General features: G+C 41.5%; 1 protein-coding gene across 3 annotated transcripts in view; it reads right to left on the bottom strand.

Moving 5' to 3' along the window:
* Positions 1-16,087, bottom strand: part of HIVEP3 (HIVEP zinc finger 3) — a 213,420-nt gene that overhangs the window by 86,048 nt on the left and 111,285 nt on the right. For all 3 annotated transcript variants that reach the window (XM_087970826.1, XM_087970825.1, XM_087970827.1), the window contains exon 2: positions 12,286-12,377. The gene's annotated coding sequence lies outside the window, so the exon portion shown is untranslated. The remainder of the gene's footprint in view (positions 1-12,285; positions 12,378-16,087) is intronic.

The raw sequence follows: 16,087 nt of genomic DNA, 5'->3' as shown, positions 1-16,087 counted from the left end.
AGAGTTCTGTGGGACTATTTACAAACTGTGTGAGACTCATTACAGGCTGTGAATGAATATAATTCACAGCCACTGAAAGTTTGTTAGTGTCTCAATGAGCCTTGGTCAGAACATAAGGCATTTTCCCCCCTTCCTAAATAAAGAAAGGAAGGGAAATCATCTGACCACAGTGTCACTGAAGAAAAGCAAGAAAGGAGAGTCCAAGTTCACCCTCCCTTCTTTGAAATACGAAGGGAGCATATATGATTTGCAGGCCTGTCTGGATGCACAAGCCATGTTCCTCCCCCCACCCACCCCCAAGACAAACAATCGTTCCCAGTTTGAGGGGAACTTTCTATTACTTAAGTAAACACAAACCTTTCCAAGTTTGAGGCAAACCACTTCAGTCTGGGCTGGGAAGTTAGATGATCGACTGGTGTTGGTTCTATCCCAAAGATCTTGGTGCAGTTTTAACTTTCGTGACTTCAAAAATGACTACGCAGTTAGTCCTTGACTTACAATCTGGCTGTTCAAAGTTATAATGGCCCTGAAAAACATGGCTTATAACTTGTTTTTCACACTTAAAACTGTTGCAGCATCTCCATAGTCGCCTGTTCAAAATTCAGATGCTTGGCAACCGACTCGTATTTATAACGATTGCCGTGTCCCATGGTTATGTGTGAATCACCTATTATGATGTTCTGGCAAGCAAAATCAATGGGGAAGCCAGATTTATTTTTTTAACCATGTTACTAACTTAACAACTGCAGTTTTTCACTTAACGACGTTGGCAGGAAGGGTCCATAAAACAGGACAAAACTCACTTAGCGAATGTCTCACTCAGCAACAGAAATATTGGGCTCAACTGTGGTCGTAAGTCGAGGAGTACCTGTAGTGGGAAATGGGTGTAAGGCATTTTTTTTTCTATTACTTAAGTACACCCAACCTTTCCAAGTTTGAGGCAAGCCACTTCAGTCTGGGTTGGGAAGTTAGATGATTGGTTCTGAACCATTGACATTGGTTCTAAGCCCTAAACTGAACGGTTTTAAACACAGCCTTTTAACCACCACTTTCCCCACCCGAAATTTAACATCTATTATTCCTGCTTCATTTTTTTTATAATATATTTATAGCCTGCTTTCCAGTTACGTAAAAGCTAAGCAATTGTTCCATCAAAACACCAGCAAATTGCAGTAAGTTTAAGAGTAGTAACAGGGTAATAAAATTAACCTGATTGACCTCCTCTGGGTGGGTCCCACAGTTTTATTCTCTTAAAAAACATGATACATCCATCCAGGCAGTGAGGAATGGAAAAGGGCCCAGAGTGCAATTGTAGTTCATTGATCTCAGAAGGCAAAAGATCTTTAAGGAATATCCCAAAAATCTTGGTGCAGTTTTAACTTTCATGACTTCAAAAATGACTACATAGATAGTCTTTGACTTACAACTTTTCATTGGATGGCTGTTCAAAGTTACAATGGCAATGAAAAACATCACTTATAACAAGAGAGGGTATTCAGAAGGTTCTGATCAGTTCTGGAGAACCAGTAGCGGAAATTTTGAGTAGTTCGGAGAACCAGCAAATACCACCTCTGACTGGCTCCACCCCCATCTATTCTCTGCCTCCCGAGTTCCAGCTGATCAGCTGGGTCTTCTTTGGTTGCCCTGCACAGGAGAACGGAGCTGGAAAGCAGGTTAGTGGGGTGGGGAGGGAATGGGGATTTTACAGTAAACTTCCCCCAAGAGTGGGGTGGGAATCAGTGGTGGGATTCAATTTTTTTTTACTAACGGTTCTGTGGGCGTGTCTTGGTGGGTGTGGCAGGGGAAGGATACTGTAAAATCTCCAGTCAGAGGTGGTATTGGCCAGTTTTCCGAACTACTCAAAATTTCTGCTACTGGTTCTCCAGAACTGGTCAGAACCTGCTGAATAACACCTCTGGTGGGAATGGGGATTTTACAGTATCCTTCCCCTGCCATGCCCACCATGCCACACTAGGCCCACCAAGCCACGCCCACAGAACCGGTAGTAAAATAAAGGAATCCCACCACTGCCTTGAACTGAAACAAACAAATCTTCAACTTTTGAGGTTTTCTTTTAAAGTTACTATCCCTAAGAACTGACTGATATACAAATTTGCCGGGGAGAGAGGGAAGAGCAGAAACATATCTGACTAACTTCCCCTGAAACCAGCAATGTGCACAGGGGATGCAGCATTTGTTTTTCTTCTCAACGTTTCTTTTTTCCTTTTTCTGCAAAACACACACACACACACACACACACACACACACACACGCTGAGAAAGCAGTGCTGTGGTCAGGCTGAGCCAGTGGTTGGTCTGATGCTACGATATTGAGGTAGAAGGGATATCTCTTGCGGCTGAGGAATGTCTGGCAAAACCCAGTGTATTCAAAGGGAAGGAGAGGCCTCAGGAACTATTCACACCCAACTGCGTCATGGGACGGTTGCCAGCTGAAAAACACACAGTTCCCATTTCTAAGCCTGTCTTGTGCAGCCCAGCCCACCAGGGCCAAAGGTTTGCCAGCTCATGACTGTCGCTGCTGCTAAGTCGACCTATACAATTGAGCCCAACATTTCTGTGGCCGAGTGAGAAATTGATGTAAGTGAGCTGTGCTCCATTATACGATTTTCCTCGCCCACATTTGTTAAGCGAATCACTGCAGTTCTTAAATTAGTAACACGGTTGTTAAGGGAACCTAGTTTCCCCCATTGTCTTCGCTTGTCAGAAGGCCGCAAAAGGGGATCACATGACCCAGGGACACATTAGCAATAGCACTTAGACTTATATACCACTTCATATCCCTTTACAGCCCTCTCTAAGCCCCCAACAATCTGGCTCCTCATTTGACCCACCTTGGAAGGATGGAAGGCTGAAGCAGCTGAAGCAGAAGGGACAATTTGGGAGTAAAGCTGGGAGATGATTGCCCCTCCTATAAGGGATAAAAGTCAGACCTCAATGACAAACGCTTTGCAGGAAGCAAAGTAGTTCAATTAGATTCCGAGTTCTTGCAGCTCTGTGAATTCTGGTACTTCAGGTTGGTTTCTGTTATAATTAATTTGGATACTTCTATTTTTTTGGCAGCCTTCTACAGTACTGAAAGACATGCTTTTATCTTAAGGAACTGTTTATAATTAGTTCTGGCTGGATATGCAAGTAATTCCCAGCGTTGCATTGAAATAGGTTTTACTTTTAAAATAATGTTTCATAAAGTTTATGTTTCATTAAGTTTGACAAATCCTGTGTCAGAACAACCCCTGGACTAGAGATTCTGGTATAAATCCACTAAGTTCAGCATTGCAGCTTCTATGCATTGTTTCCACCCTAGCATTTTCTGGCACCATCCAACCAAAATGTAATATAATGAAATGACTGAACATTTGTTTTTACTATTGATATTTTGATATAGCAATAGCTGGACATCTGTAAAAGGTTTTACAAACCATTCGTATGCAAGTCGGTTATGCTAACTTCTATTTATCACGAAATATGTCTTGTCCTTTTTATAGTCTTTTTTTGCCACAATTGTTAAATGAATCACTCCAGTTGTTAAGGGAATAACACAACTGATAATTATGGGAATATTCCATAATATTCCAACTTGCATTCCCAAAATTCGGGACCTGTTCATTCAAGTCCCATAGATGTAAAAAGCGTTTGATACAGCATGTTTTTCTGTCACTACCACTGCCCCACGTGTGTGTGTGTAGGCGTACATGTGAATGTGTATGTATGATTATGTTCGCCACCCTTCTCCAACCTGGCACCTCCAGATTTTGTCAGCCTCCAGGTTGACTCAGCCTTAGAAACTGAGAACAAGGCATGGTTTCAGAAGTACAAAGGACCAAATTTTTATTCCAAAAAACACAAGAGTCCAAGAAAGACTTCAGAAGTTAAAAGTTCTGAAGAAGTTACACGTTTGAACATCTGGTACTGTAAATCATGTCCCTGATTTTCCTTTTTCTTCCAGTTACCCTCTTGTTGTGTAATCTAGTTAGGAATATTCTTCTGCATGAATGCCAATTGATAGTTCATCTCATATTCCCTTGGCTATGGGTTGACTTACCAAATCAGAGCTGTTTCTTCCCTGTTTCCTCCCCTCCCTTTCTTCCTCCCTCCCTCCTTCCTTCTCTCTTTCTCTCCTTATAATACTGCTCCAGCATCCCAAGGGATATATCCATGCAGAAACAACTCTTAGGCACAAACATCTCCATGGATACATAAAACCTTTGTGGTAATATCTGAAACTCTAGTGGCACTTTTTTTCTCTCCATTAGCAGCAACACTTAACAAAGTAACTGTTCAAGTTACTCCTAAGTAAACAACCACGTAACCCCCCACCCACGCATACACACTTCACACTATCTTCAGCATGAACCATGTTCCTCTCATAACTTTAAGGACAGAGAAATCTATCCATCTGAAATCACCGTGGAAGTAACAGATAGAGGCAGAAAACAGCTCAGGGGATTCAACAGGCCTGCATGAAGACAGAAGTATGTTCCTTGTGGCCAACAGCGCTACTGCTCATGCCCCTGAAAACATCTGGAACAATGCACTGCTCTGCTGATGGGGTGCAGGTAGTTCTCAACTTATCACAGTTCATTCAGTGACCATTCGAACCTACAAGAGCACTGAAAAAAAGTGACTTATGACTGTTTTTCCATACTTATGATTATTGTAGCATCCCCATGGTCATGTGATCAAAATTCAGACACTTGGCAACTGGCATGTAGTTATGACAGTTGCTGTGTTCAACGGTCCCACTGTATCTAAATGTAAGTTGTAATTTTTTTTAAAAAAAAAGTGTGTGTGTATGTGTGTATCAGAGGTGGTATTCAGCAGGTTCTGACCAATTCTGGAGAACCAGTAGCGGAAATTTTGAGTAGTTCAGAGAATTGGCAAATACCACCCCTGACTGGCCCCGTCCCCATCTATTCTCTGCCTCCTGAGTCCCAGCTGATTGGCTGGGTCTTATTTTGTTGCCCTGCACAGGAGAACAGAGCTGGAAAGCAGGTTAGTGGGGTGGGGAGGGAATGGGGATTTTGCAGTATCCTTCTCCTGCCACACCCACCAAGCCACACCCACAGAACCAGTAGTAAAAATATTTGAATCCCACCACTGGTATGTATGTATGCATGCATGCATGCATGTATGTTTGTTTGTTTGTGTAAAAGCCAGCATGAGATGAACGCATTGGTGTGGAATTTCCCACCAGGAAAGGAGAATGAGGTTACTCAGAGGTTGCATTTAGACAGAACGTTTCCAAAGTTCAAATTCTGATCATGTGACCATGGGGATGCTGTGACGGTCATAAAGTGTGTGAAAAACAGTCATAAGTCACTTTTTTTTAGTGCCACTGTAACTTCAGATGGGCAGTAAATGAATGCTTGCTTATAAGTCAAGAACTACCTATAGTCTATCTTGATCCCCTGCTAATTCCTATAAGACAAGAATGAAGTAATAAAGAAAAATATTGATGAAGTGCAGGATGAAAAAGAACAGGCTCCTCCAAAAAATCCAAAGAAGGAATCTACAAATCTGTAGATCAATGTAGCTTGTTAACATATCTCTTCATTACTCAGCGTGCCTGCATACACAACTGGGTGTTTTTCCTTCCAATTGTGTTCCCGCTGACTTGGGAAGATGAAGCTTGTAGAAAACCCATGAATTATGGTGGCCATAATTCTATCTCATAGCAACAACAAAAGACAAGGTTATTCAGGTCTGAAATTGAAATGCTGTGGTGTCCCCTTCTTTTTAAAATAAAATGACATTTTTTTATTGTAGAGGAAGGGATTACAAAGTCAGAAGAGTCAAACTCTAGCCACACTCCGGCCTCTCTAGGGAACTTTATAAAAAGATGCTGAACTTTACCACCAACTGGAAAATGCACGGCCGCTCTATCAGGCCTATATAGGCACTAAATATAAAGGGCATGTCCCTGAAAGGGCTGTTTGTTTCTTTCTAGACATATGTGCATACATATCTCCAAAACAGACCTCATCTTTCCCTCTATATCCCTGCTAAGTTCTGAAATGGATAACCTATTTTGCTCTCTAAGACCACAGGCGCATATGTTTGCCATGTATCATTATGTATAGCATACATTATAAATAGCAGTAATTAGAATTGCTGTGAAGAGTATTGCAAAGCTACAGCTTTATATTTTTATAGGTTTTTTTTGACTTTCTTCTATTTTTATTGCACTTTTAGCTTTTTTTGTTATTTTTCTTTTTTCATTTTTTTTTCTAATTTAGTTTTTATTAAGAATGCTCATGACATTTCCTTTTTTTTTTTTTTATGAAGGCAGACCATTACTGTACTCAATCTAGCTTACTACTGGTCTACTTCCTAACAGATAAACTTCCTAAGAGAGGACAATTAACCAGTGGAACAGCTTGCCTCCAGAAATCGTGGGCACTCCATCACTGGAGGTTTTTAAGAAGAGCCTCTAGACCAGTGATGCCGAACCTTTTTGTTGTGGTGTGCCACAAGTGTGTATGCACATGATAGTGCACACACCTGCGTGCCAGCACCCACAATGCAATGTGCCACACCCTACCTGCGCATGCAAACCCCCTTTACTTGCACTGTGCATGCGCACGCCTCCCGGCTGATTTTTGGGCCGTTTGAGGCCTTTTTTGCCCTCCCAGAGGCTTGAGGGAAGCCTGTGCAGACTCAGGAGGCTGAAAAATGGGCCTTCTGGAAATACTGGGAGTGCCCATTTTCAGTCTCCGGAGGGGCCTCTAGAGCCTTTAGAGGCTGAAAAACAGACCTGTTTCGGCACTTTTGGTTTCGGCACTTCCGGAAATACCAGAAGTGCTGAAACGGGCCCGTTCTTCGACCTCCAAAGGCTGCAGAGGCTTCCCTCAAGCTTCCGGGAGGGCGAAAAAGGCCTCAAATGGGCCAAAAATCAGCTGAGAGGCGCATGCATGCGCAGTGCAGGTAGGTTTGGCTGGGGCTCGCGTGCCCGCTCTGCGTGTCATCTGTGGGACGCATGCCATAGGTTCGCCATCCCGGCTCTAGACAGTCACTTATCTGAAATAGTATAGTTCTCCTGCTTGAGCAGGGGGCTGGACTAGAAGACCTCCAAGGTCCCTCCCAGTTCATTCATTCTATTCTACTCCAGATTGTACCTCCAAAACTGAACTCTGATCCCAAGAGGTTTACTCAATACAGTGCTATTTTATATGTTGTAAAAGGTGACTGAAGCCAAATATAAATTGCACAGCCCTCTCATTAACTATACTATATTAATTTATTTTAAGCATATTTCACTTTTGCTAAATTCAGGGTGATGTTTAGGGGTTCAGCTGCATCTCCACATGTACTTTTCCCAGTTTCCCAGCACCATCAAGAAATGCAATGGACTGAGAGACTTTTCCTGCCGCAGTTTGTGTCCAAATCCTGATGACTTGAACCTTTTGTCAGGTCTAAAAACTGTGGCAAAAACACTCCAAGAAATCAACAAGTCACAACTAGGCCCCTGACACACAAACACACACACATTATAAGAGCACACTATCATTTTCAAAAATCAGTGGCATGGCTAGCAGGACATTTTAAATACCCCCAAAGAGACAATATATACTTCTTACTGTCCACCTCAATGAACCAATGCTGTTCAGTATTGGCGTTATAATCTCAAACCAGTTGCTTTGATTTTAAGGATTTACTACTGAATAAACATGTGCCATGGACTGGAATTAGCTGCAGTAGTTCTTCCTGACCAAGAGATTTGAGGCCTTACAATATTAAACTTCCAAAACAGATGCAGTTTCATAGCTCAGCATGTGAGTCAGCTAAAGCCACACAGAAACTCCATTTCTCACACTCGCTCCCAAGTTATTCATGTCCTCGTCATCTCTGACTGAAATTATTGTAATTTGCTCTACCAGGCTGTGGGAGCTTCATGTGCTTTTGAGTGTAATTCAGGATGCTAGTTACTACATCCTTTATGATTTAGGGCCTGGCTATCTACAAGACCAATTTTCAGAGAAATAAATCTCCCAACCCTATCCAGGAACCAGGAAAATAATCTCAGGAGCCCCCCCTAAAAGGTTTAATGGGAGAAGATCCAATGAGGAACAGTGACTCTGTGGCGGTTTCCCTTGCATAACATCTTAACCCACATTTTACAGCCTTTAGGAAAGTTGGAAATACTTTGCTTTTCTAGGGGATTGGTTCTGGGGCCATCCATGTAAGATGCAACTTTACTTCAGTGATAGATTTTTTTCTATGTTTTTATATCATTGTACTTACAAGTTCATTTAGTGATTGTACAAAGTTATAACAGCACCGGAAAAAGTGACTTATGACCATTTCTCACATGACCATTGTAGCATCCCCATGGCCATGTGATTAAAATTCAGAAGCTTGGCAACTGACCTATATTTATGATGATTGCAGTATTCTGGAGACATAAGATCACCTTTTGCGAAAATCTGAGAAGCAAAGTCAATGGGAAAGCCAAATCTGCTTAACAACTGTGGCAAGAAAGGTAAAAAGGTGGTAAAATGGAGCAAAATTCACTTAACAACTCTCTCACTTAGCAACAGATATTTTGGGCTCAGTTGTGATCGTAAGTTGAGGACTACTTGTATTATTGCTTATCATCGACAACAGCAGAGGTCATCTAACCTCCTGTAGGAGAAAAGCAGGAAGAGCTAAAAGGCGGAGTTAAACATGTCATCAGTTTGGAGTCATTGTGTTGCCACAAGAGAGCTAAGTTCAGCTCCCCCAAAAGTTCCATTGATCTTTATCTAGCACCAATTTAGCTTTGATCATTAGATTCTTGTACAAAAGCAGCAATAATAAACTCTTCTCTGGTTTGAACTCCACAAATACTTCTAGTTATTTGCATTTGATACCTCTGACCAAACATCTAGGCCAGAAGTTCTCAAACTTGACATGATGATTACGGGGAATTCTGGGAACCTAAGCCCATGTATCTTAAAGCTGCCAAAGTTAGGGAAAACTAGTCAAAGGAAACAGGGGCTTCCTTCACAGGCAAGGGTTTGTCCAATAGGGAAGAGAACTGGGTGCAATCCAGAAGCTACAATTTTATTCCATCTCCCTTCTCAGATGGCCACGCTTGCTGAATGGCCCTCTGACGAACAAGGGCAGGGCCAGCCAGTGAAAACACAAGCCGGTGGAAACCTTCCTGGAAGGAAATCATGCGTGTGTTTTAATGTGCCACCTGCTTATACATTTCACACTGGAGCCACAATGTGTGTGGATACGTATGCAAGTATATAAATATATAAAACACGGCCTCCTCTAAGCCATAGGAACACTACCGAGCTTGTTCTTAGAACCTGCCAAAATTACAACTCTACGGAGATCAGGCATATTTTAAGGCAAGATGCATTTTCCTCCCAACCCCAACTTTAAAAAAAGAATTTTGAGTTAATAAATGGTGTATTCATTGGAGGCTGATCTCTTCCATGAATGTTCTAATTTTTTTTTAACCTGAATTAATTCAGCAAGATATAGTAAGGATTTAGATGAGAATAGGATTTACCCAGTGGATAATTTCATCATCTTTTTGTATAGTAATTTTATTAAATGTTACAATTTAAAAGATAAAAACACAGTAGTAATAAAATATAGAAAGTACAAAAAAGGAAAAATATTCTAACAAAAATGAAAACTATATAAAGAAGTGACTTCTTTCATGATAACAACTATAATTTTAGTAAATTATCAGTTTCTCTTAAAATACAACTAATGATCTCTTAATCTATAAATAAATCCTTAAAGTCTTGTCATTCAATCCTGATCAGAAAAAGCCCATTAAGGGTTTCTGAAGATGACAATTTATTTATTTTACCTTTGATCAAATAATACCATCTTTATATTCCTTCATTTTAATGATCTTGATCTTTAATACCTTCAAATAATGCCCTAGAATTTTATTTCTTTTCATTTTTTCTTTGTTCTCTCTTGTAAAATTCTTCAAAGCTTTAATGAGTCTCTTTTGTAAATCCAATATAGGAAAATTATCCAAGTCACTCTTTTGATTTATTTGCAAACCCATTTTAATTAAGACATCAGCCAGTTTCATTGGTATATCCTGCACAGCATCTTAAAGAATTCAAAGCAAATGCATTTTCCCACAGAAGGATTATTTTAATTAATTCCAATTTAATTCACTCTAATTTCAAATCCATCTGGACTCTTAGTCAATGTGTAACTTTCCGGAATGAATATTCTAATCACCCTTTTGCTGTTTGTTTAAAAAAAAGTTAAATCTTTTGACTTGTACTGCAAGATTGAAGGAAAATCACCCAGAACTGTAAATTTATCATAAAAATTCCTAATAGCTCAAAAAGAGTTAACAAGCAATTTCCAAAGGTGATTAGAAAAAAAAGAAACGTGAACTCAGTGTCCATAAAGGCTGACCATAGTTTGAGCAAAGATGGCTATTCCTCATCTCCCAGAGCTGTCTTGCAATCTCCTCTTGAGGAAAAACAGCCCGGGGCACTTGTGAGCAATCTCAAGTCCTCTCCTTGTCCAGAGAGGAATTAAGAAGAGCCAATCAACTTGCTAACTATTCATTCTGCCGCAGCACTGGCTTCACTTTTAGCAGAGCAATCTTCAGTTTGCCATTTCCCTGAAAGTCTTCAATGAATATTCTAGAATTAGTGCCCAATACACTTGTTGACAAAATACCCTGCCAACAAAACTGCGTATAGTCAAGGCTATGGTTTTCCCAGTAGCAATGTATGGCTATAAAAGTTGGACCATAAGAAAGGCTGAGCGCCAAAGAATTGAGGCCTTTGAACTCTGGTGCTGGAGAAGACTCCTGCGAGTCCCTTGGACTGTAAGGCGATCAAACTGGTCAGTCCTAGAAGAGATCAACCCTGACTGCTCTTTAGAAGGCCAGATCCTGAAGAGGAAACTCAAAGACTTTGGCCACCTAAATGAGAAGGAAGGAAGGACTCCCTGGAGAAGAGCCATAATGCTGGGAACGATTGAGGGCAAACGAAGAAGAAGGGGATGGCAGAGAATGAGGTGGCTGGATGGAGTCACTGAAGCAGTCGGCGTGAGCCTAAATGGACTCTGGGGGATGGTAGAGGACAGGAAGGCCTGGAGGAACGTTGTCCATGGGGTCATGATGGGTTGGACATGACTTCGCAACTAACAACAACACTTGGTGAAAGCTGAGAGGAAAGGGATTTATCCAGATTGATGACAATGCCACAAGCATAACTCACAGGCACAGCCATGACACAGCACCAACATTCAGTCCTCCATTGACATTTCAAGAGATGTGTTTTCCATGTATCTGGACATACCCTCTTCAGATTCTTCTCAAAGTTCAGGTGCTCTTGTAGTTGCTTGTTACTCCTACAGCTGAGTCAATATCTCTAGCATCAATTAGGTTGACATAAAGAAGGATTTCTTCAGCCAGAGTTTATTGAAAAAGTTATTATGGTCTAGTTTGTAGAGAATGTTAACCCACACTGATAGGCCGTGTCAAATTTTTCAAGGTTCAATTTCCAAAACATTAGGGGTGCTCAAAAGTTATAACGTGCCTTGGGGATTGTAAAGATATTTAGATGTGGCTTGGTAAGTAGGGTAACTACATAAATATCGTAACTTGTTAACATTTTGTTTGTTTCAGTGTGCTGAGCCACAAACACACACAGCCGGATGTGATGATTTTGTGAACTTAGTTGATGATGATCAGATGATTAAGTTCACACATGAATTCTGAAAAATGCTTGGGCACACAAACACAACAGTTGTCTGCAACATAATTTCAGACATTGCAACTGCCTACCTGACACTTACTAAAAAGGTATCCAGATGTTTCCTCAAACCACAACAACAAAGACCTTCTTATATGCTACCTTTTTTGCAGTTAAATGTCTATGGAGATTCCCAGACATCCGGGTCATGGTTGTCCCAAATGTGGTTTTTCAAAAGGCAACTGGACTTTCTTTGTTTTTCCTTGAAGACGTTTTGCTTCTCATCCAAGAAGCTTCATCTTCAGAACTGAAGAAGCTTCTTGGATGAGAAGCGAAACGTCTTCAAGGAAAAACAAAGGAAGTCCAGTTTTTTGCAGCTACCTGTCCCTCCTACCGTGCATATTTCAGGAATGAAGTATTTGTGGCACTCCACAACTGTGTTGGGGATTCCACGTGTATCCTTTAGTTTAGGATCTCATCTCTAAACAAAATCAGTAGGTTTATTTTCCATTGTACCTTAATTCTTTATCCTCTCTCTTAATGACAGCCACAACCCATGAAAAAAAATATTTGATTAAGAGGCCTCTTACCTTTCAAAATCCACCTTCAGCTTCCTCTTCACTGATTTCTGCAAGGGTCTGCCAAGTGATGAGCAAGAGGAAGTTGATCCAGAAACATGAGTCTGATGGAAAAATGAGAAATATAATTTGAATGGGAAAACAAAAGTTGCTTGTTTTCCTGGAGACATTTGTGACGCTTGTCTACCTTTGTAAGTAAAACACTTTCTTAAGAAGCAGAGTCAGTTTATTTTCTTGAGCCTTTCTATAAAAGAGCTGAAACAATGACAGATGAGGTGACACTAAATGGCATTGTTGTTTTTAAAAACCAGAGCTGAACATTCAAATCCATTGTCTATGGAGATTCTCAAGTCATCCAGGACATAGTTGTCCCAAAGGTGCTTTTTCAAGAGACAACTAGACTTTTTGGTTTTTCTTTGAAGACGTTCCCCTTCTCAGCCAAGAAGCTTCTTCAGCTCTGACTGGATGGTGGAAAATGAGCTGAAGAAAGAGTCAGAGCTGAAGAAGCTTCTTGGCTGAGAAGGGAAACGTCTTCAAATAAAAACTAGAAAGTCTAGTTGCCTCTTGAAAAAGCACTTTTGGGATTCAACTTCATTATAATGGAGGTTTTTTTTTTTTTTGCTATATTTAAGAGAGAGGGGGCATTTTCACCACATAGATGTATATAAGAGGAAAATACCCCCCAAATAATAGCTGGGTGCATCTTCTAATTCCAATACATTTCCAAAGCAGGTAATCCCTCATTTACAGCAGTTCATTTAATGACCATTTGAAGTTATAACAGCACTTATGACACACTTACAACCATTGCAGCATTCCCACGGTCATGGGATCAAAATTCAGACGCTTGGCATATGACTCCTATTTATGACGGTTCCTGGGGTCATGTGATCACCTTTTGCAACTTTCTGACAAGCAAAGTCAATGGGAAGGCCAGATTCTCTTAGCAACTGTGTTCCTAATTTAGCACCTGCAGTGATCCACTTAACAACTGTGGCAAGAAAGGTCATAAAATGGGGCAAAACTCACTTAATAAATGTCTCGCTTAAAAATACAAATGTTGGGCTCAATTAGAATAGAATAACAGAGCTGGAAGGGACCTTGGAGGTCTTCTAGTCCAACCCCCTGTTGAGGCAGGAAACCCTACACCACTTCAGAGAAACGGTTATCCAACATTTTGTTAAAAACTTCCAGTGTTGGAGCATTTACAACTTCTGGAGGCAAGTTGTTCCACAGATTAATTGTTCTAACTGTCAGGAAAACTTTCCTTAGTTCTAGGTTGCTTCTCTCCTTGATTAGTTTCCATCCAGGTTGCTTCTTGTCCTGCCCTCAGATGCTTTGGAGAATAGCTTGACTCCCTCTTCTTTATGACAGCCCCTGAGAAATCGGAACACTGCTATCATGTCACCCCTAGTCCTTCTTTTCATTAAATTAGACATACCCAGTTCCAGCAACCGTTCTTCATCTTGTTTTAGCCTCCAGTCCCCTAATCCAATGGTTGCCAACCAATGGGTCAGGGACCACTGGTGGTCTGTGAGAGAATTTTGGTGGTCCTCAGAGAAATGTCATCCCCAAAGCACACACCCCCAAAGCAATTAATCTAGGCTGCGCAGGAACACAAGGCTTGCGTCACTTGCATTGCGAACAACATGAGGTAGTGAGGGGAGGGGAGAAAGGGCGGGGGGGGGAACTTGTCCCACTTGCCCCACGCACCTTGCCTGGCCACCGGGCTGCTTCTTTCCGCTTCTTTCTTCTTCTGCTTTTGGCTGCACGCAAGGAAAGCAGCAAAAGTCCTTTCTCTCCCCCAAACTCCACCAGAAATGAGTCTTTGGGACCCTGCAAGGCCTCCTGCTCCAAGAGGCTGCGCCAGCAAAGATTCATTTTTGGCGGAGTTTGGGAGAGAGAAAGAAAGACTTCTGCTGCTTCTGCTGCTTTCCTTGCATGAAGCAAAAAGTCTCTCTCTCTCTCTTTCCCCCCTGAGAACGTCTGGAGACAGTATCCTATGATCCCAAATAAAGAATGATCAATCGTTAGGAAAACAGGGTGGGGAATATTCTTGCACTTTTAAAAAAAAAATTCCCAGGATCTCTGGTCTGCGGGATTTAAAAATATGAGTTTGGTGGTCCCTGAGGTTCAAAAGGTTGGCAACCCCTGCCCTAATCACCTTTGTTGCTCTTCTCTGCACTCTTTCTAGAATCTCAACATCTTTTTTACATCGTGGCGACCAAAACTGAATGCAGTATTCCAAGTGTGGCCTTACCAAGGCATTATAAAATGGTATTAAGACTTCATATGATCTTGATTCTATCCCTCTGTTTATGCAGCCTAGAACTGTGTTGGCTTTTTTGGCAGCTGCTGCACACTGCTGGCTCATATTTAAATGGTTTTCCACTAGGACTCCAAGATCCCTCTCACAGTCACTACTATTGAGCAAGGTACCATATATACTGTACCTGTGCATTTGATTGTTCTTGCCTAAATGTAGAACCTTACTATTGTTGTGGTCGTAAGTCAAGGATTACTTGCAAAAAAATCCAGTACATTACAGCTAAGGCTGCAGTTGGTAAGTTTCCATCAGTTTCTTCTTGTCCTGCCTTCAGATGCTTTGGAGAATAGGTTGTTGATAGACTTACTTGGGAGTAAGGCTTACCCCCGAGTAAAAGACGCACAGGCTGCGTGAGGCACACACAGTTTCCTATCCTATCCTGACCACTGAGCTTCATGCTGTGATGCTCAGCATTTGCCCTGGAAGATCGGATGTCAGTTTGAAAAGCCATCATACAGCACAGGCGTGAGATTAGAAGTGATGACATTACATTGGCTCAGAAGCTGAAATACCCCAGAAGGCAATGCCTGGGTCGGCTGAGACAGCACATGTTAGGGTAAGGCAAGCATTCCAAAAATGATGAGCCAGAGCTTTGCAGCATGTGGCACAGTTGTAAAATCCTGACAAGCTCTTTTTGCTCAGTCACATTAAACAAATACCAAAAATAAAACCCAACTAAGGAGACACAATATGAAGGACTCACAGCTGGAATCTCCGCCATGTTAACTATCAGTGATTCTTAACTTTGGCGACTCAAAGAAGTGTGGACTTTGACTTCCAGAATTCCCCAGCTAGCATGAATTCTGGGAGTTTGAAGTCTATACCTCTCCAAGGTTGAGAAACACTGTTAAGTATTTTTGATCTTGGTTGCTCTATACCAGGGGTGGCAAACTCGATTTCATCAAGGGCCTCATCAGGGTTGTGTTTGACCTCGTGTGATGACCCAGAGTGTATCAAAAATATAACAAAAACCAAAACGTAAATAAAGGTCCTTTAATGCCTTAAACTTGGCTTTACTGTTTAATTGTTCACAGTTGAAGATTAAACTATTTTCAAAATAACATTCCAAAACGAAAGAAAACACAGTTCAAATTCAAAAAGTGGATAACGAAGCAAAAACCAAAAACAAACTGCACTGAAGAAAGTTCCACAACAGACCAGGATAAATAATTACAAACTTCAGGAAGATAACCAGGTACAGTCCGTTGGAAGAACACCAACCAAGATAAACCTCATCCAGGAATAAAACACTAATTTGTCCCCAATGTTTGTTAGCACGCAGGTCCAAACTCTTATGCAGATCTCACACTGGCAACCCATGAAGAGGATCATGGCCCTCTCCTCCTGAGTAGACCTCGTTTTTCCCTGATCCTCTCCTCCCTGCATGCCCTAGGATGGGCCTGGGTCCTCCTCTGACTGCTCAGCTGGCCTCTGCCCTTCCCCAGCCTCCTCCACAACCTCCAGAGCCACACTTCCACTCCCTGTTGG

Source organism: Notechis scutatus, chromosome 8 (genome assembly GCF_049901735.1).
Source record: "Notechis scutatus isolate UNSWTSFEM ecotype Mainland chromosome 8, rNotScu1.2, whole genome shotgun sequence".
NCBI classification, from domain to species: Eukaryota; Metazoa; Chordata; class Lepidosauria; order Squamata; family Elapidae; genus Notechis; species Notechis scutatus.
The sequence above is the reverse complement of the archived record's forward strand: the minus strand, read 5'-3'. Positions and strand labels throughout refer to the sequence as shown.